Source organism: Camelus dromedarius, chromosome 1, assembly GCF_036321535.1.
Source record: "Camelus dromedarius isolate mCamDro1 chromosome 1, mCamDro1.pat, whole genome shotgun sequence".
Taxonomy (NCBI): domain Eukaryota; kingdom Metazoa; phylum Chordata; class Mammalia; order Artiodactyla; family Camelidae; genus Camelus; species Camelus dromedarius.
In genome coordinates this window covers 69,246,338-69,256,055 of record NC_087436.1, presented here as the reverse complement: position 1 = coordinate 69,256,055, position 9,718 = coordinate 69,246,338, and the positions used below count along the sequence as shown (strand labels likewise).

Below are 9,718 nucleotides of genomic sequence, written 5' to 3'. Positions count from 1 at the left end.
ACATGGTATGCACGTACAAAAGAACCATAACAAGTCTACTCACAGTATCAAAATTATGTTGTAGATATTCAGAATATTTTCACCTTATTTTGGTGCAGAATTTTATAGTTTTATCTTGCTACAGAAACTGTTCAATACTTGAAATTGTGTAAAAGATTCACCCTTCCATTTCATTTGTGAGTCCACGAACACTTCTTGGATTTTACTGTGCTTCCAGCCTCAGCATCACTCCTTACCTAAAGCCATGGCAACTCACTTGCATTCCTCCGGGTTAAGTCATGTCCCAGTGAAATGTCTGTGGAATCAGTCATACAGCAACTGCTACCTGCTTCCTATTATAAAACTGAGCCATTTGTGAAAATCTTTGATTTCATGACTGAATTTTCTTTTTCTCTTTACCTTTAAAAATATTCACCTGATCGCTTTCATTCCTATATTCAGCCTTTGATAATGGATATAACTTTTCAACTTTAAATCAAGAAAATATACAACCTATACTCTAAAGGGAATTATTGAATTTTCATTCCCTCCAAATGTACCAAAATATATCTATATCTCTATATATTCCATCAAAATAAGACACAGCATCACTTAGCTTATTGCAGATACACTATGAAATTCAATGTGTTTGTTGAACACAGATTGAAATAATGGATATTACTCTACATAACCATACTTTGGTTCAGTATAGCTCATTCTTTTGTCTCTTTTCTCAGGAGCCTATTTCTCCATCCATTCCATAACAATTATCTGTAAACACTCAATCCTTTGTCAAGAGAAAAAATAATAAAAGCATCATTTTCTTTAAACCTAGGCCCTCCTTGACTGACATAATTGGTAACAGTGGGTGGAATACAAAAATTATATAAATTTCATGGAAAATTGGTAAATCAAATGGAAGATATCTGAAGGCACTCTTGAAAATTGCACATCAGGAAAGGACTTTATTATCAAAGTGGTCCAGATGAGGAAAAGCATAGTTGTCTTATTGGTCAAAACCATCATCCAAATCATGTGACAGTCATTCCTCAGCTGAAAGCATAATTTATTTTAAAAATAAATTAAAACATTGACGTTCAGGGAATTATAGAAAACATGTGCCACAGAATTTTCAATACAATTTGTATGTATAACTGACACCTTGTATTTAAAAATGGAACTAAAATGATGCCATAGTATATAATAGTTTTAAATCACACATCGAGGCTTAAATAATTTTCCTCAAATTGATTCTGCAACATTTAAATATTATAGATAAATGTATTACTACTTGTATTTAAAATTTCAATAGTTTTAAAAATCTTAACTCACAAAAATTTAATGCCTTTACTTTGGTTTTAATGTCAATATTGAATTAATTTTACAATAGCTCAGGGACCTCTGCTGGCTTACTTCCAATACTTACATTTATAGTGTTTCTGAGATATCACTACAAATATTTTGACATCTCTCCCATCAAGTAATTTCCTCTCTTTTAAAGTTTAGAAAGTCTTGTTGCTGGGAGGAGAAGGCCATAGCTCAGGGGTAGTGTGTTTGCTTAGCATGCACAAGGTCCTGGGTCTAAACTGCAGTACTGCCATTAAAATAACTAAATAAACCTATCTATCTCCCTTCCAAAAAAAAAAAGTTAAAAAACAATTTTGTACTTGTCTCACAAATGTTGCAGTCTAACCTCCAATAGTCAGTTACAAACTGCAACATATTGTCTATTTCTTCGTCTGTCTCTCTCTCTCTGTCTCTGTCCACTCCCTACTTCCCTACTCACCACGGAGCCCTGTACCACACCCAAAGTCCCCATGGTAAATGATCATTTGTGGAGAGTTCATAGATATGCCTCAGAAGTCCTAGTACTTGGCCCTCCAACAGATTGCATCTTCTCAAACCAATCACCAGATAATTACAACCCCAGCCACCACAAGACTGTAGCCACCTGAGAAACCTCCTACAATAATCACTTAGCTGAGCCTAGACAACACCCAGAACTATAATAGATAAAAATAAAATGAGGACTGCTCTTCTAAGCCCCTACTTTTAAGGGCACTTTTTATGCAGTAATACACCACTGGAAAAATAATTATACCTTTGTAATAATATTACAATAAAGATACAGCTTAATAATGGGACATTATCAATGTTACATTTTGAAAAACTGTAACCCAAAAAGGAGACCCACCATACCAAAATGGTTAAGAGTTTGAACTCTGTACTCAGACAGCATGGATTTAAGTCCCCGAAGAACTGCCACAGACTTGTGTGGGGTTGGGAGTGTTACTGTATCTCCCTAAGCCTCAGCTGCCCCATCAGTGAAATGCAGATAAAGTAATGGTATTAACCACTTCATGGAGTTCTTCAAAGTCTGAATATACTAACCTTGTAAAGCACTAAATGTAGTTGGTGTCTATAGTGCTATGTAATTTACATTAACTATTCTGATTTAAATGCATGGAAATACATTCATAATAATTTTAGTCCACAGGTTTATGCAGTACATTTTATGTAACATGTTTCAAATGCAAATAATGATAATAACAGCATTTCCTGTAAATATGCAGAAACTAAATAAGGAGAAATAAATTTGTGGTACAGGACTGTGCCAAGATGCCAGAGTAGGCGGACATGGTGCTCACGATCCTCACAAACACATCAAAAATACATCTTCACGTGGAACAGCTGTCACAGAAAACTGTAAACTGACAGAACTACGAAAACAAAGCTACAAGAAAGAGTTCCCTGTAACCAGGCACAATGGAAAAAAAGTAACGGGGCAAGATGGTGAAGCGATAGGACCATGAACTCGTCTCTCCTTGCAACTACAACAAAACCACAAATGACTGCTAAACAACCATCAAAAAAAAAAAAAAAAAAAGAGTGGAATCTAGCGAAAAAAAAAAAAAAAACTTTTTCAACTCTAAACATAAAGAGGGAACCACAGTGGGATGGTAGGAGGGGCATGCTTCCAATATTATCAGGCTCCATACCCCTGGGTTGAGTGACCCACAAGCTGAAAGACGATTAAGTTGCAGGGGCGCACCCACAGGAGTGAGACTTCTCAGCCCCACATCAGACTCCCCAGCCCAGGGTTCCAGCATTGAGAGGAGGAGGAGATCCCAGGACATCTGGTTTTCAAGGCCAGTGGGGCTTAGCTCCAGGAGCATCATGGGACTAGGGGGAAACAGAGACTTCATTCTCTAGGGAAGAGAAAACAGAATCTCACGTGTGCCAGGTCCAAGGGCAGAGGCAGTGATTTCATAAGAACCTGGGACAGACCTGTCTGCTGGTTTTGGAAGGACTCCTGGGGATGTAGGGGAAAGCTGTGGCTCACCTAGGGGACATAAAAGCTGGTGCTGGACATTACAGGAGTGTTCATCTGCATGAGCTTTCCTGGAGGCTGATATCATTATTGGATCACTAGCACCAAGAACTAGCCCCACCCAACAGCCTGTAGGGAAACCTCAAGCCAAAAAACATACTGGGTGGGAACACAGCGCACCCATCAGCAGACTTCCTAACCCCACAAACACCTCTAGACAGGGCCGTACCCACCAGAGGTCCAGAACCAAGCTGCACCCAGCAGTGGGCAGACACTAACTCCTCCTGCCAGGAAACCTGCATAAGCCTCTAGTTCCTCCCTCATCCACCAGGGGGCAGGTACCAGAAATAAAAAAACAATCCCAAAGCTTGTGGAAGGAATCCACAAACACATGCCAGACTCTACACTGGGACCAGCTGGACCCTGGCCCTTGAGTAACAAGAGAGGAGTGTACCGCTGGGATGCATAGCACATCTCCTACAGAGGGCCACCTCTCCAAGGTCTACAAATGTAACTAACCTACCTAAAAATACAAATACAAGGACAGAATGTGAGGCCACAGAGAAATATCTCCCAGGTGAAGGCACAAGATAAAATCCCAGAAACAGAAGTAAGTGATAAGGAGATATGTATAATTTATTCGAGAAAGAGTTTAAGGTAATGATGGCAAAGATGTTCAGAGAACTCAAGAGGCGTATAGATGCAGAGAGTGAAGTTTTAGCAAAGAGTTTGAAAATATAAAGAAGACACAGAGTTGAAGGATAAAATCACCGAAATGAAAAACACACTAGAAGGAATCAAGAATAGACTAAATGAAGCAGAAGAACGGATCAATGAGCTAGAAGACAGATTAGTGGAAATCACTACTACAGAATAGACAAAAGAAAAAAGAATGAAAAGAAATGAGGATACTTTAAGAGAACTCTGGAACAATATGAAGCGCTCTAATACTCACATTATAGGGGTCCCAGAAAGAGAAGAGAAAGACAAAGGACCTGAGAACTGAGAAAATTTTTGGAGGGAAAATAACTGAAAACCTACCCAACTTGGGGAAGGAAACAGTCACCCAAGTCCTGGAATCGCAGAGAGTACCACAGAGAATCTACCTAAAGAGGAACACAGCAAGGCACATAGTCATCAAACTGACAACAATTAAGGATAAGGAGAAAATATTAAAACTAGCAAGAGAAAAGCAACAAATAACATACAAGGGAACTCCCATAAGGTTATCAGCTAATTTTTCAGCAGGAACTTTACAGGACAGAAGGGAGTGGCATGATACATTTAAAGTGATGCAACGGGGAAACTCGCAACCAAGAATACTCTATCCAGCAAGGCTCTCGTTCAGACTTGATGGAGAAATCAAAAGCTTCACAGATAAACAAAAGCTAAAAGATTTCAGCACCACCAAACCAGCTTTACAACAAATGTTAAAGGACCTTCTCTAGTCATCAAACCATAAGAAAACAGAACAAAAAGAAGAAAGAGGGGAAAGAAGAGAGACCTACAAAAGATTGTTCTGGCTATTCGGGGTCTTTTTGTGGTTCCTTATAAATTTCGGCTACAAACTGTACAATTACAACCAAACGACATTCTGTAAAAGGTACAGCTACAGAAACAATAAAAAGATTATGGTTTCCAGGGATTTGGGGAGAGGGAGGGAGGGAGGACTGAATAGATGGAGCACAAGGGATTTTTACACCAATGAAATTTTTCTGTATGATACTATAGTGATGGCTACATGTCATTATGCATATGTCAAAACCCACAGAATGTACAACATCAAGAGTGAACCCTAATGTAAACTATAGACTTTGGTTGATAATAACGTGCCCATGTTGGTTCACCGACTGTACCAAATATGCCACACTGATGAGGGACATTGAGGGTAGGGGAGTATATATATATGGGTGGGTGGGGAGGGCTATGTGTGAACTCTGTATATTCTGCTTAGTTCTGTTGTGTACCTGAAATGGCTCTAAAACGCTAAAGTCTATTTAAAAAAATAAAAGAAGAAGAAGAGGAGGAGGAGGAAAGAGAAGAAGGAAGAGAAGAATGAGGAAGAGGAAGAAGGAGGAGAAGGAGGAGGAGAAGACGACGATGACGACGACAAAGAAGATGAAGACGACGACATAGACGACGAAGACAAAGAAGAAGAAGAGAAGACCCAAAAACATTGCTTTGGTAGTTCCAGGTCCTTTATGGTTCCATACACGTTTTGGAATTGCTTGTTCTAGTTCTGTGAAAAATGTCATGAGTATTTTGACAGGGGTTGCGTTGGATCTGCAGATTGCCTTGGGTAGTACGGCCATTTTGATAAGGTTGATTCTTCCAATTCAAGAGCACAAGCTATCTTTCCATTTCTTTGTATCATCTTCAATTCCTTTCATCAATGTTTTACAGTTTTCAGAGTATATATAACTTCCTTGATTAAGTTTATTTCTAGGTGTTTTGTTGTTTTTGATGCAATGCAAATGTTTATGCCAGTTATCAAATTCTGGTTTTTGAAGTGAAAGAAAAAAAAAAGTGAATGAAGGGCTGCAAATGGGTGGGTTGTAGTCTATTACATATAGAAGCTGCATCTTCTTTATCTATTCATCTATTGATGTGCACTTAGGATGCTTCCATTTATTGGCAATTATAAAGAACGTTGCTGTTAAAAGCAGGGTTGTGTATCTTTTTGAATTAATTCTTATGTTGTGGTCGGCTTTATTCCTTTGATAACTATTTAGTTAAAAAAGCTAAAGTTCTTAACATTCTTAGAAGTAATAAACATAACATGTATGTAAATTATTAAACAATATGTGCAACATATTCTGTATATGTAGTTACATACAATATACTCTATATGTGCAAATTGTAACAATTTTACATAATAAAACTGAAAAATGAAAAAAAAATCTGCAATATGCTGCCTACATGAGACATAGTTAAAGGCAAAAGATACACACAGATTTAAAGTGAGGGATGTACACAAGAATAAACAAATGGGACCCAATGAAATTTACAAGCTACTGTACAGCAAAGGACACCATAAGTAAAACAAAAAGACAACCTACAGAATGGGAAAAATTTTTTGCAAATGAAACCGACAAAGGCTTGATCTCCAGAATATATAAGCTGCTCACGCGATTTAATAAGAAAAAAATAAACAACCCAATCCAAAAATGGGCAGAAGATCTAAACAAGCAATTCTCCAAGGAAGACATACAAATGATCAATAGGCACATGAAAAAATGCTCAATATCACTACTTATCAGAGAAATGCAAATCAAAACTACCATCAGTTAAATCCTCACACCAGTCAGAATGGCCATCATTCAAAAATTCACAAACAACAAACGCTGGAGAGGCTGTGGAGAAAGGGGAACCCTCCTATACTGCTGGTAGGAATGCAGTTTGGTGCAGCCACTGTGGAAAACAGTATGGAGATTCCTCAAAAGACTAGGAATAGATTAACCATATGACCCAGGAATCCCGCTCCTGGGCATATATCCAGAAGGAACCCTGCTTCAGGATGACACTGGCACCCCAATTTTCACAGCATCATTATTTACAATAGCCAAGACATGGAAACAGCCTAAATGTCCATGAACAGATGACCGGATAAAGAAGATGTGGTGTATTTATACAATGGAACTATTCAGCCATAAAAACTGACAACGTAATGCCATTTGCAGCAACATGGATGCTCCTGGAGAATGTCGTTCTAAGTGAAGTAAGCCAGAAAGAGAAAGAAAAATACCATATGAGATCACTCATATGTGGAATCTAAAAAAAAAAAAAACAAAAAAACAAAAAAAAACCAAACAAAGCACAAATACAAAACAAGAACAGACTCATAGACATAGAATACAAACTTGTGGTTGCTCAGGGGACAGAGGGTAGGAAGGGATAGACGGGATTTCAAAATTGTGGAATAGATAAACAAGATTATACTGTACAGCAAAGGGAAATATACACAAGATCTTATGGTAGCTCACAGAGAAAAAAATGTGAACAATGAATATATATATGTTTATGTATAACTGAAAAATTGTGCTCTACACTGGAATTTGAAACAACATTGTAAAATGATTATAAATCAAAAAAAAAAAAAGAATAAAAAAAGATAAAACAGACAATCTTTCGGTCATGCTCAACAAGAATAAAGAAGACCTAAAATAAAAACAAAATAATAAACGAAAGAAAATGAGTATCAACCAACACCACAGAGATGCAAAAAAAAATCATAAGAGAATACTATAAATAGTTATATGCCAACAAATTGGACAACCTATAAGAAATGGACAAATTTCTAGAAATATGCAACTTTCCAAGACTGAGTCAAGAAGAAACAGGCAATTTGAGAGACTGATAGCTAGAAGCGCAATAAAATGTGCAATATAATTTTTAACTCCTTGAAAACAAAAGTCCAGGAATAGATGACTTGACAGGGGACTTCTACCAATCATATAAAGAAGAACTTATACCTAGCCTTCTCCAAATATTCCAAAAAATTAAAGAGGATGGAACACCTCCAAATTCATTCCACAAGTCAACTAGTACCCTGATACGAAAACCAGACAAAGATATTGTGAAAAAAAAAAAAACTACATGCCAGTATTTTTAATAAATACAGATGCAAAAATTCTCAACAAAATATTAGCCAACACAATCCAACAATACATTAAAAGGATCATTCATCTGATCAATTTGAAATTATTCTAGGGCCACAAGAATGGCTCAACAGAGGAAAATCAATTAGTGTGATACACACATAAACAAAAGAAAAGTCAAAAACCATAATGATCATCTTAATACACACAAAAATGCATTTGAGAAAAGTCACATTCACTCGTGAATAAAAACTCTCATCAAAGTGAATATAGAGGGAACCTATCTCAATGTAATAAAGGCCATTTACAACATACCAATAACCAACAACTAACAGCCAACATAATACTCAACAGAGAAAAAGCTGAAAGCCTTCCCACAAAATTCAGGTACTAGACAAGAATGCCCACTCTCAAAGCCTCTATTTAATATGGGATGTGAGGTCCTACACACAGCAATCAGACAAGAAAAACAAAATTACCCAACATGTAAGGTAAGAGGTAAAACGATCCCTATTTGCAGATGACATGATACTCTATGTAGAGAACTCTAAATTAATATAAAGAAATCTGTTGCATTTCTACACACTATAACAAAATATCAGAAAGAGAAGAAAAAAACAATCCCATTGAAATCACATCAAAAAAATAAAATACCCAGGAATCAACTTAACCAAGAAGTTGAAAGACCTAACAACTGAAAACTGTAAAACAATGAAGAAGGAACCCAAAGATGATACAAAGAAATGGAAGGATATCTTCCTCTTGGATTGGAAGAATTCATATTGTTAAAATGGCCATATTTCACAAAACAATCTACAGATTCAATGCAATCCCTATCAAATTACCCAGGACACTTTTCACAGAATGTTAGAACAAATAATCCTAAAATTTATATGGAATCACTAAAGATGCAGAATTGCCAAAGCATTACTAAACAAAAACAATGAAGCTGGAGGAATAATCCTCCCAGACTTCAGACAATACTACAGAGCTGTAGTAATCAAAAGAGCATGGTATTGGTACAAAAACATATATGGATCAATGGCCAGAATAGAGAGCCCACAAATAAACCTACAAACTTCTGGTCAATTAATCTTTGTAAAAGGAGGCAAGAACATACAATGGAGTAAAGACAGTCTCTTCAGCAAATGGTGTTGGGTAAACTGGACAGCTGCATGTAAATCAATGAAGTCAGAACATTCCCTCACACCATACACAAAAATAAACTACAAATGGCTTAAAGACTTACTTATAAGACAAGACACTGTAAACCTCTTAGAAGAAAACATAGGCAAAAAGATATCCAACATAAATCTCAGCATTGTTCTCCTAGGGCAATCTATCCAAACAAAAGAAATAAAAGCAAAAATAAACGAATGGGACCTAATTAAACTTACAAGCTTTTGCACAGCAAAGGAAACCATAAGCAAAACAAAAAGACAACTTACTGAATGGGAGAAAGTATTTGCAAAAGATGAGAGGGACAAAGGTTTAATATCTCGAACATATAAACAGCTTACAAAACTTAATAAGAATAAAACAAACAACCCAATCCAAAAATGGACAGAAGACCTAAACAAGCAATTCTCCAATGAAGACATACAAATGGCCATTATGAAACAGGAAAATCATGCTCAATATCACTAATTACCATAGAAATGCAAATCAAAATTATGATGAGGTATCACCTCATATCAGTGAGAATGGCCATCATTCAAAAGTCCACAAACAATAAATGCTGGAGAGGCTGAGGAGAAAAGGGATCTCTCCTACACCGTGCGTGGGAATGTAGTTTGGTACAGCCATTATG

At 36.8% G+C, this 9,718-nt stretch overlaps 1 pseudogene; it reads left to right on the top strand.

The window, feature by feature from the left end:
- LOC105090963 (UDP-glucuronosyltransferase 2B33-like) overlaps nt 1-5,547 on the top strand; it is an 18,373-nt pseudogene extending 12,826 nt beyond the window's left edge.
- Nucleotides 5,548-9,718: the final 4,171 nt, after the last annotated feature.